This window comes from Panthera leo, chromosome B2, assembly GCF_018350215.1.
Source record: "Panthera leo isolate Ple1 chromosome B2, P.leo_Ple1_pat1.1, whole genome shotgun sequence".
Classification (NCBI taxonomy): domain Eukaryota; kingdom Metazoa; phylum Chordata; class Mammalia; order Carnivora; family Felidae; genus Panthera; species Panthera leo.
The window spans coordinates 16,967,521-16,980,991 of NC_056683.1; positions in this window are offsets into that span (position 1 = coordinate 16,967,521).

A 13,471-nucleotide genomic window follows, 5' to 3' on the forward strand; every position below is an offset into this window, starting at 1 on the left:
GGGAACCCTCCAATCTTATAAGGCAAGCATGCATGTCCCCAGCCTCCGTTTCAGCCATGACACAGGCATGTGGCCCAAGACCCGCCTATGACCCAGCTCTGGCCGACAAAGAGTAGAATAGAATAGAATCGACATACACTAGAATAAAATTAGATTGACATACAATTGAATAAAATAGACGCGACACAACAACAGACCGCACATAAAGTATATAATTTGATAATTTTTGACATACATCTGCACCTGCAAAATCATCACCAAAATCACACGAGCGATAATATTCATCACTGCCAAGAGTCTTTTTATGCTCCTTTGTAAGTCTTCTTTTCCACTCATCGCCACCCCCTCCCCCCCTCCCTGCCTATGCCAAGAGGCCACTGATCTGTTTTCTGTCATTACAGAAAATGATTTTCCGGAAATTTTGCACAAATAGAATCATACAGAGTACACACACTTTTTGTCTGGCTTCTTTCACCCAACATAACTATTTGGACATTCAGCTTGTTGCAAGTATCAATCATTTAGCAATCCTTTTGATCGCTAAGTAGCATTCCGTCGTAAAGATATACCACAATTTATTCATTTGCTGATGGACATTTGGGTTGTTTCCAGGTTTGGCTTGTTACAAATAACACTTCTATGAAGATTCATATCTAAGTCTTTGCATTGACATGTGCCTTCATTGTTTCTGAGTAAATGCCTCAGAATGTCTGGATAATATGATAAGGTAATGTTTAATTTAAGAAACTGCCAAGAATTTTCCAAAGTGATTGCACCATTTTACATGCCCACCAGCAAGGAGAGTTCCAGGCCCTTCACATCCTCTGCAACATTTGGTATGATAAGTCTTCTTAAATTTTAGCCTTTCTAATAGGTATGAAGAGATCTCATCATGGTTTAATTTGTGGTTCCCTAACAATGATGTTGAGGTATCTTCTCATCTGCCTTTTTTTTTGCCACCCATATATATTCTTGCCTGAAGTATCTGGTCAAGTCTTTTCCCCGTTTTTAATTGGGTTGTTTGGGTTTATTTTATTATTGAGTTTTGAGAGAGCTCTTTACATATTCAGGTTATAAGTATTTTCACATGTTCTGCTATCCTGGGATTTGCCATTTTGTTCTCTTAAAAGTGTCTTTTAGGGGCGCCTGGGTGGCTCAGTCGGTTAAGTATGCGACTTCGGCTCAGGTCATGATCTCACAGTTCGTGGGTTCGAGTCCTGCCTTGGGCTCTCTGCTGTCGGTGAGGAGCTTGCTTCTGATCCTCTATTTCCCTCTCTCTCTGCCCCTCCCCTGCTGTCTCTCTCTCTGTCTCTCTCTCTCTCTCTCTCAAAAATAAACATTAGACATTTTTTTAAAAAGAGTGTGTTATAAAAGGCAGAAGTTTTAAATTGTGATGAAGTCCACTGCACCATTTTTTTTTTCTGTGTTCAATTGCTTGTAGTACCACATCCAAGAAATCTTTGCTTACCTCAGACTCTCAACTTGAATTCTCTTCCATTTCCTTTAAACATTTTGTAAGCCTAGGGTTTACATTTAGCTCTATGATCCATTTGGGTTCATTTTTCCCTGTGGTGTTCCCACAGTCTCGCCGTTCCCTTCACCACAAAGTCAGCTTCTGTTCTGTTGCCCTTTTTCCCTGCCATCTAGCTGCCGTGGTCCCTTTTCCAAACTCTTGCTCTCTTCTGCCAAATGGCTCTGTTCACACTGTTCCCGCCACCTAGAACACTTTTCCCTTATCCCTTCTGGCCAAACACCTTATCTATTTTAATTCGGCATAAGATCTCCTGTGCTTGGCTTAGAGCTGAGCACACAGAAGACACTCTCTCTTTTTTAAAAAGGAGGGAATAAATGAGTGGGGTTGAGTTCCTAGACTAAGGTGACATGATAGTAAGCTGGGGGACTGGAATTTGGCTCTTGATTCCTGTCCCAGTTATAGTTTTTACGTGGCATTTGAATTGAAAGCTTGAAAGAACTTCTGGACCCCTGTCAGCTTCCCACACTCATTTTGGAGACGTCAATAGTCGTACCCAGCCTGCAAATCTTTTGGGGGCTGAGCCCCTTCGTGCCCCACGATTGGTTGCTATTAAACTATGAAGTTATTTATGGGTGAGTTTAGTCTTTAAGAATTTCTGTTGATCCAATAATTGGTCTAAGCATTAGTTTCTGATGATTTAGCTGTGTTCCCTGTGAATTAATGATGACTAATGATAGGGATTTAAGAACTGATACCCTCAGGTACTTAGCTGTTTTAAATAGCACATTAAACAATATAACACTTAAAGTTCACGTTCCTTTAAAAAATATATTTCATGAAAACCCAGGAGGTGAACCATAAGTGCTATATTAGTTGCATTAAGGATTAATTTTATAGCTCCAGAGGTACAGCCAGAAGCAGATTCTTTTTTCTGTAAGTGAATTTGCCTTTCGCTAAGAACACAGGCGCATGATGCATGGGTGGCATATGAATTCCAGCTCCCAAACTCCAAAACCCGGTGCTTAAAAGAGAGAAGCATACAAACCTGATTTCAACTGTGAGGAAACATCAGAGAGACCCACATTGAGAGACAGACTCAAAAGTATCAAGGTTATGAAAGACAAAAAAGACAATGGAGACCTGTCCCAGATTAGAGTCATTACAAGTAAATGCAATTGTGAAATGCTGGCTTGGGTCCTAGGTTATGGAAAGAACATTGATGTGACAACTGGCAAAATTGGAGTGAGGTCTGTTGATTAATTAGTGGTATTGTCTGTACTATTTTTACTTTCCCGGTCTCGATAGTTGTACAATGGTTTCATTTGCGGAAGATAGAAGAATACATGAAAACTTTTGGGACTATTTTTACCACTTGGATAGAAGACTAAAATTAATTCATAATAATATATTGTTTAAAATATCCCTAACATAAACAAATAAGCAAACAAAAAGCCAAAACAGATACATAAAAAGATGTATACATAGATGTTTCTATGCAGAGCATATCATAAAGATTTTAAGTTGGCGGGGCTCCAGGGCATCTGGGTGGCTCAGTGGGTCAAGCGTCCAACTCTTGATTTTGGCTCAGGTCATCATCTCATGGGTTTGTGAGCTCAAGCCCCACGTAGGACTCTCTGTTGTCAGCACAGACCCCGCTTCAGAGTCTCTGTCTCCCTTTCTCTCTGTGCCTCCTACACTCGTTCTCTCTCTCTCTCTCTCTCTCTCTCAAAATAAATAAACTTAAAAAAAAAAGTGTTATATGGGCAGGGTTCCAAACACACACACACACACACACACACACACACACACGCACACACAAAGGCATGCAAATTGATCCTACTGACCCTATGGCCCCTCAAGAAAACGGAGTTCTTCTTGATATAATAGAAAAACAGAACCACCACCTCTGGTCTCAGTGGATGCAACAGCAGGAATACGGAACAGGTGCCTGACCTATTGCCTTGGGCTGCCCTGCTGACGGGGCCTGCGGGCTGCTGGGTGTCGGCCTAAGTCTTTGCAAAAGTGGCAAGGAATCGGGGCCTCCCTGCCCAAATACAAGTGAGCCACGAGTCCTTTTGAAATAGACACCTGAAAACCAGTCAGCTGTTTATATTCCACGTATAACATGGTGCCGCAGCACAGACTATTGTCCTGTAATCGAGGGGCTTGATCAGATTTCCCTGTAAGGCTTGTCAGCTTCAAACCGAGAAGCTCGTGAACAGAGAAACATACAATCTTTTTTCCAAGCCGTAGCGACAAAAAGAGATCATCCCAAAGACCCCTCCTCTTGAAAGCATTATGGTTCATGTTGTAAGCGAAGAAGCCTGGGCTCAAAGAAGTGTGCTGATCTGCTGAAGAATGCAGGGATGAGAGGGATTCCAGTGGCTTCCATCCAAGTCCTGCCCACCATAGGGAGGAGCGACTCCTCTCAGCCTCTGAGCTAGGTCAATGCCAGCGTCCCTTCTAACTTTAATTTAACCTATGTAACCTTCTGAGCAGTAACTTAAGGAAAGAACGTCTATTCACGTGGAAAAGCACAGACCAAACCCAAGTGCCATAATTACCATTACAACACAAAGCCCGGCATTGCTGAGCGAGAGGCACTTCTCTCTCTCTGGTTCCGAAAAATGACTTGTGATGTGCCTACTTCTGTGCTCTGGAAGCTGTGGCCTCTGAGCTTCTCAGGTGCCGTGTCATACACTTCTACTCGGGTGTATTTTCAGTCCTCTTCCATTGGCGTCTCTCTGAAACAGGCTAACAACAGGCAAATGAAGACCTCCTTCCACAGCTCTCTCTATATCCCTTCACAGCCAAACGCCAGGAAAAATGATACAGACTTGTCTTCCTTTCCACTGCCTCCTTAATCGACTCTACCATGTTCTGGGAGGGAAAGAGACGCTCAATAAGGCCACCTCCATATCACGAACCCAAGGGACATCTTCGGTTCTAATCTAACCGGACTACCCAGACCGTCCGGTACTGTGAGTCGTGCTCTCCCTGCAAGACATTCTGTCCTCAGCTTCCCTGACACTTCCAACTTTTCTCCTCTTTCTCTGGCAACGCCTCCTCCATATCCTTTGTCTGCTTGTACTTCTCTCCCCGGCCTATTAAATGTTGGAATTTCTCAAGAACCGATCCTAGGACTTCATTCTTTCGCTTGCTGTACTTGCCCTAAGTAATCTCATCCAATGTGGCTTTAAGTAGCCTATGTTCTGGATTCCCACATACTCACCTCCGCGTTTCTGAGAGTCAACAGCTCTACCTCGCTGTCTCAAAAGCACTCCAAATCCAGCACGTCTAAAGCGGACTTGATCTCCACACCCAAGTCCCTGCACCCCTCCTGTTCCGCCCATTTCCTAGCTCACTGACTACACCACCATCATTGTAGTGGTCTTTCCAGAAACCCGGGCGTTATTGCTGACAATGCCCTCTCCTTCAACCCCGTATCCAACACCAAAGGAATACTTGCCATCTTACTCCCTAAAAGATCTTTCGCCTCCGTTCACTTGTCTCCATGTCTCCCACTGCTAGCCTCGTCAGAGCGATGACTAGAGGAAAGTTCCCAGTTGATCTCTTGTCGCTTCCCCTGCACCGGAACCATTCTACCATTTCTTCCCTTAGTCTCTTCATGCCACAACCAAAGGGGCTTTTTTTCTTCACTTTAATTTTGGAGTATTCATAAATTCACAGGGAGTTACAGAGATAGGACAGAGAGGACCCACCGACATGTTCTGCACCCAGGTTCCTTGATGGTTACATTTGGTATAGTTATAGTACAATGTCAAAGCCAGGAATTTAACATCGGTGCCATGTGTGGGTTTAGTCCTGTGGCGTTTTATCACGTGTGTAGATTGACGTTACCACCGCTACAGCAATCGAGGTACGGAACCGTTATCTTACCACCGCAGAGACCTCCCTCATGCTACCTCTTGGGAGTCAGACCTACCTCTCCCCACTGTCTGCCTCCATCATCTGGAACCCGTTCACCCTCCAATCTGTTTTCCATCTCTAACTAATTTTGTCTTTTTTGAAAATTCGGTCTCCTTAAAAATCATAGAGTAGGTGATTCTCTGAGATTGGCTTGTGTCACTCAACACGATGCCCTTGAGATCTAAGTTACTGCGTACCAATGGTTTGTTCCTTTTTCTTGTTCGGCAGTATTCATGTTATGGATGAGTGAACTTCCATGAATTCATTTCGGCTGTTTCTAATTTTGGCTCTCATAAGTAAAACCGCAGTGAATGGTTGTATACAGGCGTGAATGTGAACATAAGCCTCATTTCTCTGAAAAGCCCAGGGGCGGAACTGTGTATTTGGTTTTATAAGAAACTACCAAATCATTTTCCAGGCTGGCTGTATCATTTTACCAGCAGCGTCTGAGAGATCCACTTTCTCTGCATCTCTAACAGCACTTGGGATCGTCACTTTTTTTTAAGCTGTTCCAAGGGTGTGTGGTGTTCTCTCGCCTTGGTCTTCATTTACATTTAGCTAATGGTTAGTGGGGCTGAACGTTTTTAATATGCTTGTTGCCATTTGTATATATTCTTTGGTCCAATGTCTCTTCATATCTTTTGCCCATTTTCTGATTGGCTTGCTTGTTGTTGTTGTTGTTGTTGTTTCTGAAGCTGCCCATTGAGAATTCTTTACATATTGTAGCTAAGAATCCCTTGTCGGATATGTGGTTTGCAAATATTTTCTCCCAGTCTGTAGCTTGTCGTTTCATCCTCCTAACAGAGGCTTTTGCAGAGCAGAAGTTTTTAATGTTGATGAAATCCAATTTATTCATATTTTTTCTTTTGTGCATCATGCCTTTGGTGTTTCAGAACTCTCCACGAAGCCCTGAGTCTCGAAGATGTTCCTCTATGTTATCTTCTGAAAGTTCTATGGCTTTATGTCTGACCTTCACATTTATACTCCATTTTAAGTTAATCGTCATATAAGGTGTGAAGTTTAGGTCAAGGTTCAGCTTTTGGCCTGTGGACCTCTAATTGCTCTGGCACCATTTGTTACAAAAACAAAACAACAACAACAAAAACACCAAAAAAAAAAAAAAAACCCATCCTTCTTCCACTGAATTGGTTTCACATCCTTATCAAACAACAGTTGGTGTACTTACGTGAAGATATTTCTTGGTTTCTCTAATTTGTTCCACTGATCTGTGCATCTATTCCTCTACTAATGTGAACAGTCTTGATAATCGTAGCTACATGGTATCTTGACATTAGGTAGAGTAGTTCCTCCCACTTTGCCCTTCCTTTGTAGAATTGTTTTAGCTATTCTCGTTCCTTTGCCTTCCCATACACTTTTCGGAATAATCTTGTCTATATCTTCAGAAAATCTTGCTGGGATTTTAATGAGAATTATATTAAATTTGTATATCAATCTGGGGAGAATTGGCATCGTTACTATGTTGCGTCTTCCTCTTCATGAAAATGGAATATCCATCTATCGACCTATCTATCTATCTATTTGACAGAGAGAGAGAGACAGAGAGCATGTGCCAGCAAGGGAGAGTGGCAGAGAGAGAGAGAGAGAGAGAAAGAGAGAGAGAGAGAGAGAGAGAGAGAGAGAGAGAGAACCTCAAGCAGGCTCCACACCCACTGACATGGGGCTCTATCCCATGACCTTGGGATCATGACCTGAGCCAAAGTAGAGTCAGATGCTCAATCAACCAAGCCACCCAAGTGCCCCTCTCCACTTATTTAGATCTTTGATTTCATTCATCACTGTCTAGTAGTTTTAGGCACATAAATCTTGTATGTGTTTTGTTAGACTTACACCTAAGTATTTCATTGCTTTAGTGATTGTAAATAGTATTGTGTATCTCATTTCAGTTTCCACAAGCTAATTGCTAGTATATATAAATACTATATAGATTGATTTTTGTATGCTGATCTTGTAATAGCAGAGAACTCACTTAATAGCTGTATGAGTTGTTTTGTAGATTCCTCATGATTTCTACGTGGACAGTATGTAATATGCAAATAGGGACAGTTTTATTACTTCCTTTTCATTCTATATGCGTTTTCTTTTCTTTTCTTCCTTATTGCGCTGGCTAAAATTTCCAGTTCTATGTTGAATAGCCATTATAAGAGTGGCTATCCTTACCTTACCCTCAACCTTAGGGAGAAAACATCAGTTCTTCACCGCTAAGTTGGATGTTAACAATAGGAGTTTTATGAACATTCTGTTCTAGTTTGAGGAGGTTCCCTTTTATTCCTATTTTTCTGATAGTTTTTTTTTTTTTTTATCATGAATGGGTGTGTTGGATTTTGTCAGGTGCTTTTCCTGAATTGCTTGATTTAACCATGTCATTTCTCTCCTTTAACCTGTTACCATGGTGGATGCCCACTGACTGATTTTCACTTATTAAACCAGGTTTGCATTCCTAGAATAAACCCCAGTTAGTCATGGTGTGTAATTATTTATAATTTCATTTACTGCTATTGTTATATAAAACTAATGTTTATTCAGGTACATTGTCCCAGAATGATCTTCCAAAACATAAATTCGACTGTGTAATTCCTCTGTTTACATCCTTCACTTGCTTTCAACTACCTGTAGGAAATAGATATAGATCGAAGCCTTATTCTGGCCCAGCTCATGGCCCAGTCTGGCCCCTGCCTTCCTCACTACTTCATCCTGTGCTGCTGTGTCACTTTCTGTGCTCTGGGCTCCCTTCTTGGCCTTCACGCTGTTCTCTCTGCCTCCGACACTTCCCCTACCTTTTACCAAATTAACTCCTACATACCCCTCAGATCTTGGGCATCTGGGTCCAGACTTTTATTTAACTTTTATGTGATTACATCAGTTTCTTCTGCACATAGCTCCGAGTTACATGATTATATGTGCTATTATTTAATGTCTTCCTGTCCCATGAGATGCAAAATTTTACATGAAGAGAGGCCATGGCCATCTGAGTTTCAATAGTAACTCCCTTACCAGGCAAAAAGAAGGCATCTACTACTTATTGAATAAATGCACCAAAGAAAGTCTAAGTGAAGGGTAAGCAAAGGTACCTGGGTGAGAAAGATAAGTGGGCGTAGGGTGGTCACCCAGTTGGGAAGGTATAGATAGGGTCCTGGGAGACAATGCTCAAAGGGCAAGGCTTTGACTTCCAGATGGAAGAAGGAATACCACGGTTTGTAAACAAAGGGGAGCCATGGCTTCTGGATAGAGGAAAGCCCCTGAACTTGCTATCAGTTGTTATAAACGTATGTATGCTTTCATATTTCATCTCTTTTCTCCAACGTTTATCTCTGCAAGGTGATCTTTAAGTAACAAATACACCTATTTCTCATTTATTTGTATATATGTATAAATTGATTTGTTCTTCAGAATCTTCCAGAAACAAAAAGACAGCTAACAAAACAACTGGATGATCTCAGAAAGTTAAGATCAGAGATTATTTTCCAAACTTTTACTAATAACTTTGAGAAGCCAACTCTAAGATCTTTTTAAAATCTGTCACGTTCTTTCATTTAGCTCTATTTGACTCCGATGAAAACTCTTCCTCGCCTTCTGTGATTCAATGTTTTCCTGAGACTGTGCTCATCCTTTGCTCCATTTCATCTTATCTTCTTTGTCTTTCCTGCCCCCTAATCATGAGTCTTCCACAGGGTTCTGGCCCCAGCCTTTCCTCTCCTCACTTTCTCCTCCCCACTGAGCATCTGTTCACCAAGCATCTCTGTGGGGATCACTCTCTCACCGGGTGCTCTTAATGATAATGACTTTCAGGACCCCTGACTAGAGGTCATGCTATGCTGCTGCTTCCAAGGCTCCAAAATCTCCTTTTACTCCATAGTCAGCTCTATTGCAATATAAGATGAGATAAAGAATTCCCTGGGCGATGTAGTATGTGGATGGTAAGATTACATTTCTATTAATTCCTCCTAAAATCTTTGTCTCCCTAAAAGAATGGAGATGAGCCCCAAACATATCTTCTTCTATCCCAAGACTGGGCTTCCTGAGAAAATGATCCACATTTCCCTAAGAAGATAAAACTTGATTCAAGCCTAGAAATATTTAACTATAAGCTTATCATAAGCATTAAAAAGATATTGATCACCTATCTAATCCTGACATCCATTTCTCCAGTTACCCAATACTCCACTGATTCAAGGGAATGTGTACATTATAATAATAACAGTTCTGTGACCTCAAAGTAACATTTCTCATTACCTCCTTGTTGCAAGATTAGCTAAAATGGTTGTGTGTGTGTGTGTGTGCACGCACTCACTCATGTGCATATGTGTGTATGACTCGGAAACTTTTATTTTTTTTTATTTTTTTTTTTAACGTTTATTTATTTTTGAGACAGAGAGAGATAGAGCATGAACGGGGGAGGGTCAGAGAGAGAGGGAGACACAGAATCTGAAACAGGCTCCAGGCTCTGAGCTGTCAGCACAGAGCCCGGCGCGGGGCACGAACCCACGAACTGTGAGATCGTGACCTGAGCTGAAGTCGGACGCTTAGCCGACTGAGCCACCCAGGCGCCCCAACTCGGAAACTTTTAAAGAGGCTCCAACTGCTTTGGGTTGTTCTTCGAAATCTATTTTTTGTTTTTCTTTCTAAAACACACATGTGCCTTGTGCACATCTCAGCAATGAACAGAACTTATGTTTTTAGCCCTGACTTCCCTCCAGAGCTCATCCCCCTAATTTTTTCCTGCTCAACAGACCATTTCACATAAAAGCTAGCTGTGAATTCCTTGAAAGCAGGGGCAATATTGGATATACTTTTATATACTCCATGCCTAGTACAGTGACCAGTTCAGAGCAGACGCCCAGAAGTATTAAAGAAATGAATGGACATTATGCAAGATTATGAGATTATGGGATACTGTTTGTGGAAAGCACTTAAGGGTCAAGTGTATTGGTATGGGTTACTATTAATTGAAAGGGTGCTATTAATTAAAAAATAACAATAGCAATCAACATTCGCACTATACTTGAAGACATGTTAGCATTAAAGTCATGTATTAGTACTTTCTTTTTTGAGAGAGAGAGAGAGAGAGAGAGAGCATGTGCACATGCATGCATGAGTTGGAGAGGGGCAAAGGGAGACAAAGAGATTTGTATGCAGGTTCCATGCTCAGTGCAGAGCCCAACGCAGGGCTCTGTCCCACAACCCTAGGATCATTACCTGAGCCAAAATCAAGAGTCATATGCTTAACTGACTGCGCCACTCAGATGGCCCCATGTATTAACACTTCAAACTTAATTTAGCAACATCTTCCTCAGAATGGCTACAACCTTAAGTCCTACTCCTCCAAACTAATGAAATCAGCCCAGTCAATGTCCCTGGAACGTATTATCTTTATTTCTATCATATATCTGTAATTTTTGATAAAATTGGATTCCTATTTATTCTTATTTAAATGTTCTTCAAGGTTCATCTCAGCCCCCACCTCCTATAGCAAGGATTCCCTCAGCCTTCAAGCCACACGTCTCTGTCCTCTGAATTCTTTAAAAAAAAATTTTTTTTTACATTTATTTATTTTTGAGAGACAGAGTGAGACAGAGCATGAGCAGAGGAGGGGCAGAGAGAGAAAGAGACACAGAATCTGAAGCAGGCTCCAGGCTCTGAACAAGCGTTCAGCACAGAGCCTGATGTGGGGCTCGAACTCACGAACCGCGAGATCATGACCTGAGCCGAAGTCGAACGCTCAACCGGCCAAGCCACCCAGGCACCCCCAGGGTCATCCTAGTTTTAAAGCTGGCATTTTCAGCTTTGTTTATTCTCATTTTTCGAAGTCTATATCAAACGGATGGCACTGAGGTAGTTGAAAATCAAAGGCAAGGTGTGATATAAAGTTCCCCAATTATATTATCAGTTGAATTCATATCTACATAATGTTTTTGTGTTTTTGATTTTTGTATGTATAAGGTCATTGATCAGAAGAGAACTGGAATGGGGATATATGGGAGGATTTAGAGACTTCCAATTTTCCCAACCCTCAACCCACTCTTAGCATCCCCTTTTGAGTCTCCTCTTTCCTTGTCTGATTAGGCATCTCCATGTTTGGCCTAAGGATTCTGACCTTCTCCCAGATGGAGAAGAACAGATTCTCTTAATGCTCTATGCACCCCCCCCCCCCCCGCCACCAAACCATTTTGCATGCCAATCCTCGATATCCCCAGACATGTAACTAAAATCAGAGCCCAGAATTTCCTAAGGGGAGGGGAAGATTTACAAAGCCAAACCCAGTAGATTTACCCACCAAAAGTCTTACAAGACGTTACTCAATTATATTGACAAAGATCTGCCGATGTGTGAGAAAAGGGATCCTGAGGGCTATTGAGTCAGGCAGGAGGAATAAACATCGTTTTGATCAGGATAACTGTGGGTACAATCACCCATGATTCCGGATCTACTAACACTACGCTGAGCAGCTGAGAGCCGTTCTCACAGAGTGCTTGTCAGCTGAAGAAGCCTTGGGCTCCATTGGAAGTACAGTCTCGGGAAAGTTGAGAGGCCGGAAATGGTGAGTTCAATAGAGAAGAAAATAATTCAAAGATGTCAAGAGATAGGAATGCAGTTGTAGAAGTAGCCCCATAGATGATCTCATCATCAGGGCCTGAGATAGCCACGGGCGAGGGAGACACCAACGTCTTTGAAAAGCAACACAGTGGCTCTTCTCTGTGGGCTGGGCGTACTGCAGGAAGATGCTGCCATTGAAAAGGCAACTTGCCTTGATTGCGATGACCACGGGAACGTCCCAAGGTGGCAAAGGGTATGTAATTACGCTAGAACAGACAAATACAAATAGGTACACTCTCACCTTGGTAGACATTAGGACTCATCGGAAAGACTGACCTGCTGAGGTCTTGGGGCACAGTAGGTTGATCATCGAGTTCCTGGCCCAGCTTGATGTATATAACTGAGAAAATTCCAGATTTGGTGAATCAAGGCTACCACCATATCAGAAGGTTGGGGTCATTTCTAAATCTCAATCAGTTCACAGGTCCACACTTCCTCAAATGAAGGCTTAATAACCCACTTTCTAGCATTGCAGGTGATAGTACTGAATTTCACTCCTAGCCTTCCTCAGAGGCACTTGTGTCCATTCTTGTGGGTCCCTGTACTGCGGAAAAGAAAATTCCCAAACTTTTCAGAAGTATTTGGACATTGGCTTCAAGCCAACCATATTACAAGAGCAGGAGACCACTACAGATCAGGTGAGTAATAGAATTTTGCAGTGTGTGTTAGACTTTTTTCTTTCTTTTGGTGGTGGTGGGGAATATAATAAATATGGAGAAGATGGGGCACCTGGATGGCTCAGTCAGTTCAGTGTCCGACGTCAGCTCAGGTCAGGATCTCACGGTTTGTGAGTTCGAGCCCCACATCGGGCTCTGGGCTGACAGCTCAGAGCCTGGAGCCTGCTTCCGATTCTGGGTCTCCCTCTCTCTCTCTGCCCCTCCCTGCCTGTGGTCTGTCTGTCTGTCTCTCTCTCTCAAAAATAAATACTTAAAAAAAATTTTAATTTCAAAAAACACGGAGAAGAATGTAAAACTCATGACGAGTTTTTGCTCATGTAATAGCATCTATTCTCCCCTTCAACACTGAGTCCCTTCTCCCTTGCATCTTGGAGTCTCACATGCTCCAGTCTCCCTCACACCCTAAGGTCTTTGAACTTGCTTGTCCCTGATCTGACCTTCCATCTCACCTCTTCCTACCCCCTCACCTAATGAATTCGTCCTCACCCTTCACATGCCAGCCCCAGCTGGGACACTTCCATAGGGAAACTTGCCTGTGTCCATCTCTGCTCGAATCTAGGAATTTGGTCAACTTCCTTGGTTCAGCGGCATCATGGGACAGTGTTCCTTTCCTCCAAAGCACTATCCTCAGTTTGTTGGTGTAAGGTCATGAGGGCGACTTGATTAGTATTGGACAATATTAACCTGATTAGTATCCACTGGACGGTGAGCACCTTAAGAGCCGGAACCACATGTTTTTCTTCATCACTGGATCCCTGTCTCCCAAGTACAATGCCTG